The 18946-nt window shown below is 35.7% G+C and overlaps 1 protein-coding gene across 1 annotated transcript in view; it reads right to left on the bottom strand.

Annotated features, from left to right (window-relative positions):
* MAP4K3 (mitogen-activated protein kinase kinase kinase kinase 3) overlaps positions 1-18946 on the bottom strand; it is a 105337-nt gene that overhangs the window by 81816 nt on the left and 4575 nt on the right. The window lies entirely within an intron of this gene.

Genomic DNA, 18946 nt, shown 5'->3' with positions numbered 1-18946 from the left:
AGGAATTATGTTTCCTTACAGAATTCAAAGGAGTAAAAAAAAAAAAAAACCCAGCCAAAATGATTATTGTCTTTTCTGTTCTCTGAAAAGGTTTCCAATGGATGACTTGGTAAAAGGCAAAAGATTTATATAATCTGAAGAGAAACCAGAATATCCAATGTATAATTTAGAATTAAGATAATTTACAAAAGTGGGATTTAAAAAATTCTCAGGACACAAATTTCTGAGCATTTCTTTATCAAAATTCACATTTATAAATAAAAGACACTTTTGGGTATTATAACTAATCAAGACTCTTGGTTTCCTGGCTAAAATAATTCATATATTACTGTTTTTAAACTTATAAAGGGTACACACTGAAGTAAGTTTAAAAACTAGTATCTCTCATGATTATTCTGTAAGTGCCACACTTTCAATAACCTAGAGCAATTTATTTGGGGGGAGGGAGGGATGAGAATGAGAGCAAGGTAAATATTGTAAAATACTATATATAAAATTAAACAGTTCTAGTTTATTATCAGTAACATAAAAAATTCATACTTGCTCAGGACAAAACAATGAACCTAATACTCAAAGTATCTAGACCTTGTCTTTTGCCACATCACTGATTTAAATGACATTTTTCAGGTGCTCTGCAAGTGATACTCAGGTCATGTTGTTGAGTTTTAAATTCTCCAGGGGGTACACACCACTGTCATAAAGATAAAAATACAAATTCCCTCTAAGAATTTAAATTTTCCACTAAATACTTTCAATAGCAGCTTTAACATGATATAACTCATACACCAGAATGCTCACCCTTTTAAAGTGTGCAATTCAGTGGTCTTTAATACACTCTCAAAATTATGTAACTATCACCAGTATCTTCTTCTGAAACATTTTCATCACCCCTAAAAGAGCCCCCCCCCCAGGGTAATTTAATACATTCCCTCTGTAATAAAAACAATTGTGATCTAACTTCTGTTTCTATGGATTTGACTGTTCTTGGTATTTCATAAAAGAAGGATCTTACAAAGTATGATCCTTGTGAATGGATTCTTTCATCAAGCATAACATTTTCAGGTTCATCCATGCAGTAGGATGTGTCAGTACTTCATACCATTTGTTGCAAAATAACATCCCATTTTACGGAACTAACACTTTCTGCTAGTCCATCTACTAGCTGAAGAATATTTGGGTTATTTTCACTTTTGGGCTATTGCAAATAATGCTTCTATGAACATCAGTGTCCAAATTTTTCTTCTCACTTTTACTACAATCAGACTAAAAATGGAACTATTCAGCAAAGTATGAGGGCTCCAATTTCTCCAAATCTTTTTTTTTTTAAGATTTATTTGTGCATACAGAACTGGGGTACAGGCCATAGGCTCAGGGGCAGTGAGAGGCTTCACCAGAGACAGAGTGGGGAACAGGACAGGCAGATGAACGAAGTACACTGCTGAGGGGAGCAGTGGGCGGGTCAGGAGAGGTCTGCCGCGCCATGTGGTCACCTCCGGGGCAGGCGGGAATCGAACTCATGCGGAAGTGGCTTTAGCTTCTCAATGCTGTGCTTTAACCGGCTGCGCCACCAGGGAGGGCCCCAATTTCTCCAAATCTTTATCAATATTGTTCTTATCTGTCTTTTTTATTTATAGAGTTATTCTTGATGGTATGAAGTAGTACCTCATTGTGGTTTCCCTTTTAATTCACTAATGACTAGTGACACTGACATCTTTTCACAGTCTACTTGCTTGTGTTAATGTCTTCGGAGAAATGTCTATATTCACTTCCTTGTCCACTTTTAATTGTTACTTGCCTTTTTACTGTATATATATATATGGCGTTCTTTATATAATCTGATATAATTTTTATCAACAATTTGCAAATATTTAATTCCATTCTGTGGGTTGTCTTCATTTTCTTCATGGTATTCTTTGAAGAACAAAAGTTGTTCAATGAAGTCTAACAACAGGTATTTTTTATTGTATTTTTGGTAGTAAAGCTAAGAAACCGCATCCTGAGCCAAAGTCACAAAGATTTTTATCCTTTTACTTCTCCCATTTAGGTCTATGTCCCATTTAATAAATTTTTGTACTGTGTCAGGTAAAGCTTCAATTTCTTATTTTGCATTCTGATATTCAGTTGTAAAATACAGCATTTCGGCTACTCTACTATCTTGTCTTCCATGTTCCCAGCCACTCCCTAATTTGCACTTTATGCTATAGACAAGTCAAACAACTTGCTGTTCCCCAATGCTATCCACACTTTTTCCCTTTGATACATTACTTAAAAAAACTATTACTCCAACTACCAGATACTCTATAAAGTGAGTTAGAGATAGTAATTATCAGTAAAAAAATCTGATCACCTACTATATACCAAGTAACCCCAGGCATTCAAAGCTTACTGTTCAGCAGGGGATGTCTAAAGTGAGTATGAGATAAAGTTCTGGAATGAGAGTGAAAAGGGCAGTTTAGCCTTGGCTCTGCCAGTAACTATGGGATCTGAGCAAGTGGTTCCTGTGTGCTTTCTGAGCAAGTAACTCCTGCTCCTCCATTTAAAAGCAAGTAAAAAAAAGATATTTTCTAAAGTTCCTTCTAAGTTAATGTTTATATCAAATAATTTAAATCTAAAGCAACAGATTCCAAATACTGAACCAACTGACAGATTACATAAAATCATATGAGGAATTTAAAAACAAAACTACAGGAAATAAAAAGCCAACTAATTTAGACTGGAACCCAGGAATCCGTGTTTAAAGCTACTGAGGTACATGTAATGTTCAGTAAGGTTAGGGGACCTGGTCAAAGGCATTGCGCCATTTGAGTTTTATCAACTATAAATACCAACTTCTAAGTCTAAAAGGGTCGTTATAATAAGGGTTGTTTTATGAAGGAGCATAAGTCTGAGAAGCGGGCTGAAAAACAACAAACACAGAAGAGAGATGGGAAAGAGGGCATAGAAAGAAAAACATGAGCAAAGACACAGTGATAAAAACCAAGAGGCTATTTTGAGTGTCTTGGGCAAGCCAAACCTCTGGTTGCCTCCCATATAAATAATCCCTTTTCAGAAGGAAATGGCTCACCCACAGTCCCTGCTGAAGGAATAGCTTTGTTTGCTTTTCCACAGTTACTTGGAGAAGTATAAGCCTACCACACTGGCTACCAACAGGAAGACTACCAGTAGCCAAGGTGACAGACATTCCAGGGTACTCCTGGTTTATACCTCTTGTACAAGCAGAATTACTTTGAGTGCCTACTTTCACTCTCAAAAATACAATTAAAATGTATTTAATCTGGATGATAAATTATAAGATGACTCAACTAATAAATACTGCATTGACATGAAAACAGGTAAGTGGCCGATCAGATTTTCTACCGAGGTCAGCAAGCAATAAAATGAAATTTACTGTTCCACAGGGATGTTCATTTAAGTATCATTTATGGCTACTTTCACAATAGAGCGGTACAGAGTAGTTGAGATGGAGCCCACCCAGTCAACATAACCTAAAGTGTTTACCACTTTACCCTTTACATAAAAACCTGCTGACCTCTGCTCTAAAGTTAACACCATACAATAGATTTTTCTGCACGTATGGACATGACCTATATATGCATGCACTGCCCAATGGACTAGCCCAGGCCACAAGTGGTAGCTAGTATAAAAGAAAACTAAATCTTATTTATATTTTATATATATGACATATCATAAATTGTGTAAATTCAGCGACTTTGCTTTTTTTTTTTTTTTTTAAATATGAGACGATAAACCAACTTTTAAGAACAATGTTCAAAGTAGTTAAAACTCTAGATTCAGGTAACCACGACCATCTGGATACAGAAAAGCAGCACCACTGCAAAAACTCCCTCGAAAGTTATATTTCTCCCTCACCCTAGTCCCTAGAAATCACTGGCTGTTCTTTGCCACATCAGTTTTGCCTTTTAAGAATTTCAAATAAATTAAATAAACAGTTATATGACTTTTTTGATACAACTTCTTTCACCAATATGATGAATGTGCCATTAGTTTGTTTCTTTGTATTGTTAAGTGATATTCCACCACATGGCTATACCACAGGAGGAAGGAGATGTGGGCTAGTTCCAATTTTTGGCAAATATGAATCAAGCAGCTATAAACAACCTGTGTACTGGTTACAAACATTACAAAAATACTGGGACTGGATCAAATGTTAGTATATGCTAAGCTTTTTCTAGAGTGGCAAAGCTGCTGTTCATTGCTAGAAGCAATAAATATAATGGAGTTCCAGTTATTTCACATCTTTGTCAGCAGTTGGTACTGTACTTTTCATTTTGCCACTCTAATAGATGTGCAATAGTATCTCTGATAATTTTAATTTACTTTCCCAATGGCTAATGATGTTGAATATCCACGTATTTACTTGTTGTTCTTTGGTGAATCATCATCTTTTTGTCCCTGTTTTAATTTGGATATGTATTTCCTTATTGAGTTTTTACAAGTTCTTTATATAATCTAGCTAAGTCCTCTGTCAGATACTTTGCAAATACTTTGTCTCTATCTATCTTTTGCAGTGTGTTAGAGGCTGAATTGAGTATCCTTAAAATTCATGTTTCAGTCCTAATTTCCAGTACCCTCCAATGACTGTATTTGGAAACAAGGTTTTTAAAGAGATAATTAAACTTAAATGAAATTAGATGAACAGCTCCTAATCCAATAGGACTAGTGTTCTTACATGTCAAGGAAGGGACACTAGAGTTATACATACACACAGATAGAAAAACATACAAGAACACCTGGAAGTCAAAGAGAGGTCTTAAAAGAAGCCAATCCTGCTGGCACCTTGGTCTCAAGAGTCCTGGTCTCCAAATTGTGAGAAAATAAAATTTTTACTATTTCAGATTGTCAGTCTATGATATTTTGTTACAACAACCCTAACAATTTAATACCTAGAGTAAAAGGTACCCTTAATCAAGGTCAGTTTATCCACTATTCTTTCATGCATTGTGCTTTTGATGTCATGTTTTAAACCTTTCTGTTTAATTCCAAATCATAAAGCTTTTCTTCTATGTTTTCTTCTAAAGCTTTTATATTAAGTATATGATACATTTTTTAGTTAATTTTTGTCTAATTTTTTGGGTGAAGTTTTAGGTCAAGGTTCTATTTTTTTTTAATTTTTCATGTTTGTATGTCTATTTCAATATTATTTGTTTAAAAGATTATCTTCCCACTGTTGAATTACCTCTCATCTTTGTCAGAATTTACTGACTGTGTTTATATGGGTCTACCTCAGGACTCTGGATTGAACCATTGCTCTTCTAGCTATACCTTACCAGCACCATAAGCTAATTACTATATAGCTTTTTATAAATCTTAAGGGGCTCATCTCTGGTGACCTAGGGTTTAAGTCTCAGTGCTATTACTGCTAAGTCCCAAGTCTGATCCACCGCCAGGGATCAGACATGATCACACATGACACAGCGACCTCTCCCATCTTGCCTGCTGTTCCCATCAGCAGTGTGTCTCAGTAAATCCACTTGTTCTGCTCCCTCACTGTCTCTGGTGAATCCTCTAACCCCCTTCCCCCCCACCTGTCCTATACCCCAGTTCTTCTCCCCAATTAAAAAAAAAAATACTGTGATTCACCCAACTTTATTTTTCATTTTCAAAGTGGCTTTGGTTAGGGTAGGTCCTCTGTCCTTAATTTTAGAATCAGTTTGTCTATGTTTATTTTTTAAATGCTGGTGGCATTTTGATTGGAATTGCATTAAATCTATAGATTAATTTAAGAGAACTGATGCTGACAATGTAGACTTTCAATCCATGAAATACGCTAACAGGTCTCTGTTTAAACTGCTATTTCCTTAGTGTTTAACAGTTATCAGCACAAAGACCATATACACTATTTTCACAGCCATATGTGGTAGCGACAACTGATCAAACAATACAAATCTGAAAAGTCTGGACATGAAATACTGAAAATAGTGACACTGCGATGCAACTAATGCGAAAATGGTGTCACAAAGCTGTGTCAGAGTACTAGTGAGAAGGTAAAGGGACACTGTGAAGAAAAAGAAAAGATACAATGAGTCAGCAAGGAGCAGAGAACAAAACAAAACACAGAGAAATCAAGAGATACTACCAGAATGCAGCAGAAGCCTAAAGTTGACTGGAGCAGCTTGGAACTTTCCAGTTCCATATCACACATATCTTCATAATAATGTCTTTTTTTTTTCTTGAATTAACCTGAATGGCTCTTTCGAAGCCAGAGGTTAAAGATCTAAATTTCTAGGACTGTAGTATGATAATTTCAAAGAATTGGTAAAATACTGTCAATTCACAGCCATTCTCAGGTAGCAGAAAAGCTTTTTGCTATGCCTTGATTAAAACTGTTATGAATGCTTATGATGAAACTATTCTCTTACACAAAAAAGAAACTACATAATCTGAGGACTAGGTTCCTCAAATTCTCACCAGTAAATTCCATTCAACTTATGGAACAGTTTACTGCCTTTGTTTATTTATTAAGATGAATATAAGAACATTCATATTAACCTATTTATCCATTATCATTTATACTAAGATAATAAAATTTTGCTTACTATAATCTACTATGGCACTCTGTATTTACTCATGTTTCCAATTTTCCCTTACTATTATAGAGACTCAGAAGCCCAAATATTCTGGATCACAACTGTCTCTGAAAATCATTTATCAAATAATTCTTTCCATATGCTTATTTTTACAAAAAAGGGACTGAGAGCTCAATTACTCTTCCAAATGTTTTCTGAGATACATGTTATATTTAAAATATAAAAAGTTTTGTATCCATACATTAAAATTGTTTCAAAAGTTTAGGATAATAATGTATTCAGTGCACAGAATATATGTATATAATTCAATAATAAAATATCAGAAAAACAGGGAAGGGAACTACAATTATTTGAATACTAAGTGTCTATACTCCAGAGTTCCCATGGGCAAAATAAAGTAAAAGACAATTAGGTTTGTTTCCAAGCCTTTAGGAAATTTTCTTTATTCAATGTTTTAGCTCCAAGCCCCAATTTTTTAATAAATCAGGGTATTTTTCCTAAAGCAACTTTAACAAAAATAGTATTTTCTTTTCACTTTTTGTAAGAGTACAATCTTACTGAGGTAAAATGACTTCCATTTCTAAAACATATAAAATAAAAAACCCTTAAAGTAAGAGTTATGGATGCAAAGTCTTAGTCAACCTAATATAAATCTAGTTTGAAACAGCTAAATTAGTAAAGTCTTTTAGAGTCTCTATATTTGCCATGTGTAAGGGGGGGAGGGTGGATCACAAAAATGTCTCTATGAGATATATTAAGAATAAATTACAAAGGTATTCAAAACCAAATGTAGCTCAGTTATTTGACTTAGACTTAACTAAGCTGTATCATATCACCAATATATGCCTAAAATTCATTACGTAGCACGTTACTCTTAAAAGCCTTGGAATTCTGTTGAAAGGTGAAAAAAGAAATTATTCCTTTAGAACTTGCTAGGCCCCATCAGGTCACACAGTTAAATAAGTAAATATGTAGAGTGTAATCTCAATAAAAATTTTAGTATTAGAAAAAAAAGCTATATATAGTACCTGACAACTCTTTCAAAGTATGCCTTAAGAATTACTGACAACATAAGAGATCAGTAAGTTGTAACCTATGAAATGAATATACAGAAATTAAGAGCTTTCATATATATGTAGATGCAAACAACATAAGAAATGAAGAAAAGCAGTAAAATATTTTCACATTTCTAACTTACCAGAAATGTGCAAATTATGAAGATTTGTTTATAAAGCCTTTAAAAATGAAAAATAAAATTGAATCAAGAGAAAGTTAAGTCAGATTTGGGAGTAATAGAGCATAAAAGTGCCAATGCTTTCCAAGGTAATTTATAATTAACACAAACCCAGTAAAAATACCAAATTATCTACTCTTCATAAACTAAACAGGCTGATTCTAAAGAACTTTTTAAAAAATAAAAGATAATTACCAGAAAAACTGAAAAAGAGCAATGTAAAAATAACTGTAATAGATAATAAACCATGCTTTAAAAATATGGCAGTATGAAATTGAAATTGTTGAATTGTCTCATGACTGAACAGACCAAAGTACAAAATAAAAAGTCCAGAAGCAGACACAAATACAGAATTTCTAGAAATAGATATGATAGAAAAATGAATAAAATACATATCAAAAGAAATAAATAGCCTTTAAACAAAAGATTCTTAACCTAATTCATGAAAACAAATGCAAATTTTTTAAAAAATACAGTAAGACAGAATTTCCTATTAGACTGTAAAATCTGACCAAAATCAAGACGTTCTCATGCTGTGCGAAAACAAGCACTGAAGGATTTTAAACTCATTGCTGGTAGAAATACAAAGTATGCAATCCTTATATGAAAGAAATACAAAAATAGCTGTCAAAATTACAGATACAATTTACCCTTTAACCAAAAAAACACATTTCTAGAACTCTATACAAGACCTATAGGTGGAAAATAGCACATGACAATGTCATTCACTATGAACTGTGAATAGCAAAAAAAGTAAACACATCCAAGTACCTGGAAACAGGGGTTTGGTTAATAAACCATAGTTTATATATACAACTGAATACTATACAATCACAAAAAAAGAGATCTTTAAGTACTGGTAATGAAAGAGCATTCCAGAGTATAAAACTAGGTGAGTAACAGTGGTATGCTGCTTTTTGAGTGAGAGATGGAAATAAAAATATTCATGAAGTAAGTCTGTAATAATACAATGAAGTTAATAAAAAACCATTTCATGAATTGAATGGGCTATAGAGAAGAGGTAGAAAGTGATAGGAAGAAGCATGATTTCTCAGGGTATATATTTTAAAAACAGCATTTTAATTTTTGAACCATGTGAGTGAATACAATCCCTATTTCAAAAATGAGAGTAAAACAATTAAATCTGAAATATAAAGATAAAAGAAATGTGTGGTTTGTTTAATAATTGGTAAAAAAACTTATTGGACTATGGTAAAAGGAGCAACTAAAATTGCAACAATAATAACCACTGTGCGAAACAGCAGTCTCACAAATGCAATTACACTTGTCTATCTATTCATACCAGATTTCAAAGCAAACTAGAGAATATTTTTAAAAGGATATTGTTCACCTTGTTCAGAACATAGTTCCACCTTATAAGTCAGTATGAAGTCAGCAAAGAATAAACACTTGTGACAGACAGTAGTACTTTCGACATTGTAGATAAAAGTCTTAATAAAAGTCAGCTCAATGCAGGTCAGCCTGGGATTATGCTACAGCTGGCAGGCTTGAGATGGTGAACAGTAACCTTCAATCTAGTCAACAGATGAAAGCGTTAAGAGGAAAAGGCTCACTTCCAGTATCTGCCACATTTCCTTTCCTCTAATAAAACAAAAAAGGACATGGAAACCATCCTGCTTCCACCTTAGGCATGACTAGGAGTCTGAGTAAGGACCGGGAGGAGAAGAAAAGCTTACATTTAGCACCCCTCTAACATATTGTAAAAGTGGCTCATTTCAAAAGCACTTAGGACCTTCTTAGTTAAATAAAAGGTGAGACAAAAGGTTTGTATTCTGGAAAAGGCTGTCCTAGCTACCTCCAGAGCTAGGGTCAGATAAGCTTGGCAAATGACTTTCAGAAATCAAAATCTAAGTCACAGCCTCACCACACAAAGAAATCGGAGTACTTACACAGAAACCATGCCAAAAATTAAGGGCTCCTTGTTACAAGCATACATTTCAGAGTTTATTATAAGAAACTGTTCTAAGTAGAGTCTTTGTTCTAGTATCTAAAATTTAGTTCAGTAAATAATATTTATAGGGGGGAGGGTGTGTTTAAGCTGATAAAAAAAAAGGTATTTTATATTTCTGGAATGTTTAAAAGGCATGCTCACAAAAATAAAAACAAACTATTGAGCTAAAAACAAGACTCAACCTTGTAGCAACATTAAGCAAAAAATTTACCAAGAACTCACCAGAGTTGAATTCTCATATAACCAACTTGCCCCTTTTACTTGTACCCCATGTACTTCTAATTCAATCCTCCTCCCCAAAAAAACCCTGTACCCCATATGACCCAACAACCCCACTCCTAGGTATCTAACTAAAAGACACAAAAACACTGATTCAAAAAGACACCTGAACTCCCAAGTTTTTTGTTGTTTTATTTGTAATTGGAAAGACATGGAATCAACCCAAATGCCCAAAAGTAGATGACTGGATTAAATAGATGTGGTACATATACAGAATGGAATATTACTCAGCAATCAAAAAAGATAAACTTATGCCTTGTACAGCAACATGGATGGAACTAGAGAAGATCATGCTTAGTGAAATAGGCCAGAAAGAAAAGGAAAAATAACAGATGGTTTCACTCATAGCAGGAGTACAAAGGACCAGGGGAGATAATAGAAATGATGATGAACAGCTATGTACCAGAGACATTTTATGGGGGTAAAATGGGGAATGGATCAAAAATGGTGGGGAAAGGGAAGTGCACTGGACTATGGAGATGGCACATGGCTGATCTGGTGATGGGAAGCCCACGGGGATTACAACTGGGATGGAAAAAGGCACAAAATAATGTAAAAATAAACTATTATATTATTAAAAAACAAAACAAAACAAAAAACCCTGTTTCCCAGGTGTAATACCACTTCACTCTGCCATCTCAGTATCCATGTGAGAATTCTATAAGCCAGCACCTTAACCCTCCCTTTCCACTCCTCACCTCTGCATTCACAGAACAATCAATGTTTGCTGAATGCTTTTCCTTCATTCTCTATTTTCAGTGCCACCATTATCTCTTCTCTGGAATACAGCAAGTCTCCAATCTGACTCTGTCTTGACTTAAAAACCCATGCTTCTATGCTTGGCACTCTTTTATTAGCATAAATAATATCCCTTTATGAATTTTTAATTATCTGCTGTATTTACAGATATCACTTCTCTTTGTTCCTAATAATAATTAATACTTTTTTTTTTGGCTTTCTAAATGATTTTCCCGGAAGCCTGTCTTTTACATATCTTTTCAAATACCCAGCTTTAGGTTTTCTTAACCAGCGTTTTCTCCCTACTTCTTCTTGTCCCTCCTCATTATTTATATTTTGTCTGGTATCTATGAATTTACTTTGCTTTTTCTACTTACTTAGGGTTCTGGCTGCTTTATCATTCCAATTTTTGTTATTTCTTGTTCTTTAATAAAGAAATTTGCAACTACACATTATGACTGCAAATCCTGCTTTACTGATAGCCACAACTTTGATAATTTTTCACTGAAATACGTACTACATAATTTTTATTGTAATCTCCCTTTTAACTGTGAGTAACATGGTTTTTAGCTTCTCAAAGTAGGGTGCCTAAGAGAGACAAAGTAGATTAGTTTTACCCTCATCCTGAAATAACTAAAATAAGTAAATAAATAAATGAAATTTAAAAACACAGTAAACACTAGTCTTTAGACAATGATCACCAAACAGAACATGCCAGGGGCTCCTGACAATGGAAGCCCCGCAGGCTCAACTATCTCTGCATAGAGCCTACAGGTGTCATTTCCAGACCTTAGTGCAGGGAGCTACAACCCAGATGGAGTGCAATGGTCTGCCTGAGTGGAGGAGAAGACCTAGAAAAGAGGAATACTAGACAGCTAGACTCATGGGCAGGATGCTAGAACAGAGAATGCTTCAGAGATCTGCAGTCATTTCTAGTTCAGGTTTGCAGTTCAATTCTGTTCCCCACAAAGAGGGGTACCTAGTACAAGAGGTACCAGAGAGGAGAGAAAGCAATCCTCAAAGTTCATTAAAGGCCAGGAGTAGTTCGTATTCTAACCAACTGAAGTAGAAAACCTCGTAATGGGTAAGGGTAGTCAGAAGTATATTGGGCCTCAATATTAGAAGAAAGTAGACTTTAAGCTTTGAGCTGTTTTGATCGCACTGAAGAATAACAGACCTCAAAAGGTCCTGTTTACAAAGAAACTTACTTCACTGCACAGAGCAAGGCTCAAGAATATCAGGATATCCAGTGCACAGGTAAAACAATATCTAGAATCAAGAAAACTTACTAAGCATGGAAAGAAGTAGAAAAATTCCACTTATAAAATAGAAATGAAAATAAGTGAATAAAAAGAGGTCCAAATTATAATTAGTACACAAAGACACTAAAATAAAAGTCAATATAATGATAGTCCACATAGCCAAGAAAACAAAGATTAAGCAAGATAAGCAGAAATATAGATTATAAAAAAGATACAGATCATTCTAATAGATGAAAATGAAAATAACTGAAATACAAAAGAATGCTGCCTCCAAGAACTATACACAGGTGCCTGATGCTCCATATTGCTGCCTTTTGACCAGCACGGCTGGCCTATGTCCAGCCACTTCTAAGAGCTGTGCACTGCTTCTGATCCTCTAGCACTGCCACCTGATGACCACCGCCTGACTGCAGCTCCTGCCTGCTATACAACCAGTTTGGCTAGTTGCTGATGGCTGCCACCTTGGTGGCACCACCTGTGATTACCTCCAGTTGGTTGGGTCCTTGCCCACCACTTACTGGCATGCCACTGGTCGAAGTTCTTATTGAAGGGATAGTGCCTTTTAGCACAACCAGCTTTGGTTTGGACTAGCAGACACTATCTGGGTTAGGCAGACAGTAACTTGTAGTCTTAGAAGCTTGTTCCTTTTTCCTTATCTCTCAACCCTCATAATTAAACCCTATCATTGCAGCAATGAGTCTGAGTCATGTCTTGCATTATTAAGTGCACAGATGTGGACCTACGAACTGTGACATACCCTAGATTTGCATGGTTTCACTTCTAATGAGCAAAAATCACCAGAATGAATTACTGGAGAAAAAAATAAAACAAGCAACCCCTAACTACATGCGGCCTACAAAAAGCATATACTAAAAGACAAAAATAAGTTAAAAAGTATAAGAAAGAGGCTCTAACTACTCTATAGATCAAAACAAAGCTAGATTTAATCTTTGACAAAACAGATTTCAGAACAGAGTATTATCAGTTATAAAATACTCATTTTATAATGCTCAAAATTCAGTAAAAGGTGAATTCATTAAGAGGACATACAAACTAAATGTTTATGCACCCAAAAAGAAAGTTTCAGGCCCTCCCTGGTGGTACAAGGGGATAAAGTACAGCTCTATGAGGCTACTAGCAGCCACTGCAGAACTAGTTCAACCCCCAGCCAGGGAGGTGACCCACATGGTGTGGCAGACCTTTCCTCTCTCGCCTGATCCTTTCCTCAGTAGTGTATTTCAGCTGATTTGTCTGTTCTGCTCCCTACTCTATCTCTGGTGAGTCCTCTCACACCCCTTTCCTGCACCTCTGACCTGTATCCCAGTTCCTGTATGCATAAATAAATAAATCTTCAAAAGAAAAACAAAGCTTCAAAAGGCACAAAGCAAAATCTGGTAGAACTTCAAGAAGAAATATGCAAGTCCATAATTACATTCAAATACTTTAAAACTTCTCCCTCACTGATACCAGTAGCAAGAAAATCTGTTAAGATACAAAAGATCAGACTAATACTACCAACTTAATCTACCTGACATTTATAAGGGCACTACACTCAACAACCACACAATTCACATTCTTTTCAGGGTATGAAGAATATATACCTATATCATATTCTGAATCATAAAATAAGTGAAAAAATTCAAATAATAAAAAATATGGTCTCTCATAAAAACAAAATTATATTTGAAATCAGTAACACTGGGAAATTCCAAGTATTTAGAAACCAAGCAAAACATCTTTCACAAGATAAAGTACTAAAAAGTGTGATCTTATGGGGGTGGGGGGAGATAACACAAATCTACCACTCTCAGGAAGAAGAAAGATGACATCATTTCAGATGCTAGAAATATTAATTAAAAGGATAATTCAGGAATATTATAATTTATGCCAACAAATTTTAATTTGGAAAAATGATTTCCTTAAAAAAAATAAACTACCAAGACTCATTAAGGACATATAAAACCTAAACAGTCCTGTGTCTATAAAAGAAATTCAATCTGTAGAATAATGTCCTACAAAGAAGTCTCAAATGTCCAGATGGCTACACTAATGAATTCTACCAAGCGCTAAAGTAAAAAACTACACAAACTCTTTCAGAAAACTGCAGATAATACTTCTTGATTATATGGGGCCAAGGTAAGAAGAGGAACTGAGATCAAAAGCACATAAGGGAGCCTTCAGGGATGACGGAAGCCTTCCAAATTAGATTGTAGTGAAGGTTGTAAAACAGTGTAAATTTGCAAAAGATCAAACTGTAACACAGTTCTGGATAATGTTTATGACTATAAACTATGAACTAAAGACAACAAAATAATTTAATAACACCATGGACAGAAACAAACTAAAAATATTTACTGAGATTCTTTATGCAATCCTGGTTATATTACTGTACATAAATGCCTTTTTACCTAATAGTACAATAAATGTGAAGACTAGCCTCTAACTCACAGGCACTAAGATAAGAGCAGCATGGTTAAGTGAAGACATGGCTTTAAGAAGGCCCACAGGGCTTAAGTTTATAGTTTCTAAGTAGTAATCCAACAATTCATGGAAAAGAGCAGGAAGGTATTTTTACCTTTTTAGTTATTTTGAAAAAATTGTCTCTACAAAACCAAAGTACAAGATGTTGCACATTTTTATGCCCAACATTCACTTTCTTAATATGCTTTAAAAGTTTTCCTGATTGCATCAGAGAAATAACTTTTGGCTGACCTTTCGGATTCTCTTTACACTTAGGTCTATATGGGAGGGCAGTAATTTAGAAGTGAAGGAAGGGCTGCAGAACTGACTTTAATAAGAAGGCTGATTTCCAGTTCAGAAACAGGCCACCCATTATTTAAGTAAAAGGCAAAAGAATTTTAGTTGTTTTAGCAAAATACCACCAATTGTAGAATCAAATATTCTACATTCCCTTTATTCATGCAACAATCTATAAACATGTCGTAACAACCCAGAATCACACAGTTCAAGAAATTCAGAGCAATGGAATCAAAACAAAGCCAACCGGAAATATGGAAAAGAACCTGGAATTTTTTGTAAAGCTTTGTATCTATACAAGTTTTGTTACTATGCCCACGCATTATAATAACTACACTGAAACCATTAGAGTCATTTAACTGTATGAGCCAAGAATCTTGGTAGAAGGTTTTGGGAAAAAAACATACAAGTGTGCAAAGAAAAACAGAATCATCTTCAAGAAACACATGTTAATATACTTGTGGTGAAAATGATTGAAACAATTTGTTTAAAAAAATTTGATACGATGATAGCGTTTTATCAAAGGTATAGGTAACAGAACTCATTGTCTTCCTATGTAAAGGATGGTACTTAACCAGTAATTTTTAAAGTAGTATATATTCATTATAATTTTAATCCTTAAATTGAGAGTAGATTTATTTCCTCAGAGGATAAAGAAATGAACAATCTATATCACAGAAGAAAGTCATCCTAACCTCTATTTTTAGTTAAAGCTGTTGAGACACAGCTTGAAAGCAGAGTACAGAGAGAAAGCCCTAACTTCTGGTATAACTACAGATGTTTTTACCTACTTTTCCCTACTCAAATGATACTATAAAGTTGTGGTGAGTACTTTAGACTGGGTGTATCAATTCACATTCCCTCTCTAAAGAGCGACTCCACTTCACCATATGAACATGAGAAACAGTACCTGGGTTCCATGTTTCATTTGGTTACTACATGTTTATTGGAAGCCAATTTTATATCATAAGCGGTTTAAGGATAAAAGGCTTATATGTTTAGTGTCTTAATTATATGGTAAAATTGTAACATTTGAATTCTGATCGTTAATCCCCCAAAAAGACCATGTGAGACCAGTGTTAACATAGCTGAAACTCATAAACTTTTATCTGACAAAGGCTTCATCAATCCCTCAGTTCTGGATAAGTCAAAGTTCTCTGATGTGCCCATAAGCACTGAAATCTTCCAGAACTTGGAAAAAAAAATTCTAAGGGAAAGAACAACTGGGATTAACTAGAGAAATATGAAGGTCTGCACATAGCAAAATGCCTGAGAATACTGTCAGAGGGTATTGGTCACCACATTTACGTGGCAGCTAAAAAAAGAAGTCTAAATGCTTGACAAAAATGAATGCTATGTGGGCACTGTAAAGTTCAGAAAGTACTTTCACATATATTACTTCATTTTAATTTTCGTAACCATATATTATTTATATAGGAAGAAAGGGAGTGAGGGTAAACCAGGCTCTTAGCAGAAGGCTAACTAGCCCTGCATTTCCTCAAGCATGTTCTGTGGAAGCAGGACATTAAGATAAAAGAAAAGTTCCAGTTCGTGATCAATTAATTTAAAAATATTTGATCAAAATTTAAAAGTACATTCTCCTTTAAAAGTTTCTTCTGTGTTCTAGGAACAACACTGTAAACTGGAGATATAACCATGAAAAGGCTAGAGAAGATTCTGATTCCCCAAAGCTTACATTCCAGTTGGGCGGAAACAAAAACATGAAAATGTCAAGATTGATTAGTGCTACACAGGAGGAAAAATAAAACAAAGACCTGGATGACAGTATAGAAAGAAGATGAAGAGATGGACTGGCATGAGGCTTTCCTAAATGGTCATAGAAGCAGGTTCAAATTTACAAAACAATAAAGAACAAGAAAACTATTATTGTAATTGATAACATTTACAGAGTACTTAGTATGTGCAGGGTACTGTACTGAAATTGAAACGTTTTATTAATCAAACCTAACAATAACCTTTAGAGGTAAATACTGTACATCATTTTCCTTTTAGAAATGAAACTGAGGCATGTAAACATTGAAGTAGGTGTCAAGATCACAAAAAAAGCTAAAAACCAGTGGAATTTAACTTCAAATCCAGCAATATGGTTTCAGAGGCTAAATTCCTAACAATTTGGTCATCACTTAGTGCCACTATCTACCTGCCTAATACTAAACTGCCACATCAATAATTTTAAAGATTTCTTGCATTTCTTTTTCAAGTAACTAACTTCTATGTATCTCACAGAAGTTGCCAGCAGAGACCCAACAAAAGATTATATGGGCTTTTTGTTTAGCAAAGTACCCTTTGCTAAGATTTCCATCCAATTTTCAGTTTTCTCAGTGTACAAAGACATTCATCAAAGAGTATACAGTAAGAGTAAAAAAAATCAGGCTCAAGTCCCTGGACCAGGAATAGCTAAGTCCCAACACAAACAACATAGGACTCAGCAAGAGATGAGACAGCTCAGGCCCCAAGGACAGGGACCAGATTTGACCAGAAACCCAGAAACCCCAGTTAGCCTGTAGGGTATTGATACAGAATTAGTGGTCATATGCCAGTATTGGTGAGAAAGCCACACACAGCCACAAAATCTGTAAAGCCAAACGCTGGCAGTCGGAATCAGGTCACAGCCAGTCATTTCAAAGATGGGTTAATTTGCTGTAAATGGAACAAACAACATGGTAAGGATTCCAGAAAACAAATGCAATCAGAAAGGTGATAAGAAAAGCAAGACTAGGTAGAGTAGGCACCTTGGGTCTCGCAACACAGGTGCCTGTTTAATTCTTTCTCAGAGCTACCAAGAGAGATTCTGAAGAACAAGACTTAATCCAGTCTCTACTTAATCCATGCTGACTAAGCAGCTCAGGGAAAGTCTTGCTTTGGATCATTTGGCTGTTGTGGAGTCTTTCCCTTGCTTCTTACAGGGAGCATGCAAGATTCTAATATCCACCCTCCTTCCCCAAGTACATTATTCCTTTCCCTCTCTTATTAGTCTCAGTCTCTACATTTTGTTTTTTTAGATTTATTTATGTATACAAGAACAGGGGTACAGGCCAAAGGTGTGGGGCATGAAAGGGTTCACCAGAGACAGAGTGGGGAACAGATCAGGCAGACTGACTGCAACACACCGCTGAAGAGAGCAGTAGGCAGAGTCAGGAGAGGTCTGCCATTCCTTGTGGGTCACCTCTGGGCTGGGAATCGAACTCATGCTGCACTCACTGGCTGTGGACAGCTTCATAGTGCTGTGCTTTAACCCTTGCACCACCTGAGAGGCCACCAGTCTCTACATCTTTAGGTAACAGCACACATGGTTATTCACAGATTCCCCACACATTATCCCAATGACCAAAAGAAGAGCAACTCAAGGAACACTGCTAGCCAAACATGACTAAGATGATAAGCATCAAAACACTCTGCCACAGTTAAACATGATTTCTGTTCCTCTATCTTAACACTTTCACAGGAAGCAACATGTTCCTAATCTCTACAGAAATAGCCAAGTCTGGAAGCAGAAACATGCCCACCATCCTCACCATAGAAAGACAAAATCCAAGCCCTCCCTAGTGGTGTAAGGGGTTAGGACTCAACACTGTAAGCCAGTCCTAGCTGCTTCAGTGCAATTTGATCCCCGGAGCCTGGGGCTGACCCACATGACATGGCAGACCTCTCCTGACCCGCCCACTGCTCCCCTCAGCAGTGTACTTCATTGACCTGCCTGTTCTGCTCCCCATTCTATCTCTGGTGAATTCTCTCACCACCCCTGCACTTCTGGCTTATACCCTAGGTCTGTATGCATAAATAAATAAATCTTAAAAAAAAAAAAAAGACAAAGTCTAGAAGCAAAAGGAGTACCAATCTTCTCTGAAGATCAATGCTCACAAAGTACAAGAGAAAAAACCCTGAAAACTATTATTTTACTGCCAAATCTGCATGTGTAGGAATTTTAAACTTCTACATTAAAATCACCTATTAAAAAGTCTTAAAATGGCCCTCCCTGGTGGCGCAGCGGGTTAAAGCACAGCACTAAGAAGCTTAAAGCCACTTCTGTATGAGTTCGATCCCCGCCTGCCCCAGGAGATCCACAAGGTGCTGCAGACCTCTCCTGACCCGCCCACTGCTCCCCTCAGCAGTGTACTTCGTCCATCTGCCTGTT

The sequence above is a fragment of the Condylura cristata genome, unplaced genomic scaffold, assembly GCF_000260355.1.
Source record: "Condylura cristata isolate star-nosed mole 26May11 unplaced genomic scaffold, ConCri1.0 scaffold00020, whole genome shotgun sequence".
In the NCBI taxonomy this organism is placed as follows: domain Eukaryota; kingdom Metazoa; phylum Chordata; class Mammalia; order Eulipotyphla; family Talpidae; genus Condylura; species Condylura cristata.
The sequence above is the reverse complement of the archived record's forward strand: the minus strand, read 5'-3'. Positions and strand labels throughout refer to the sequence as shown.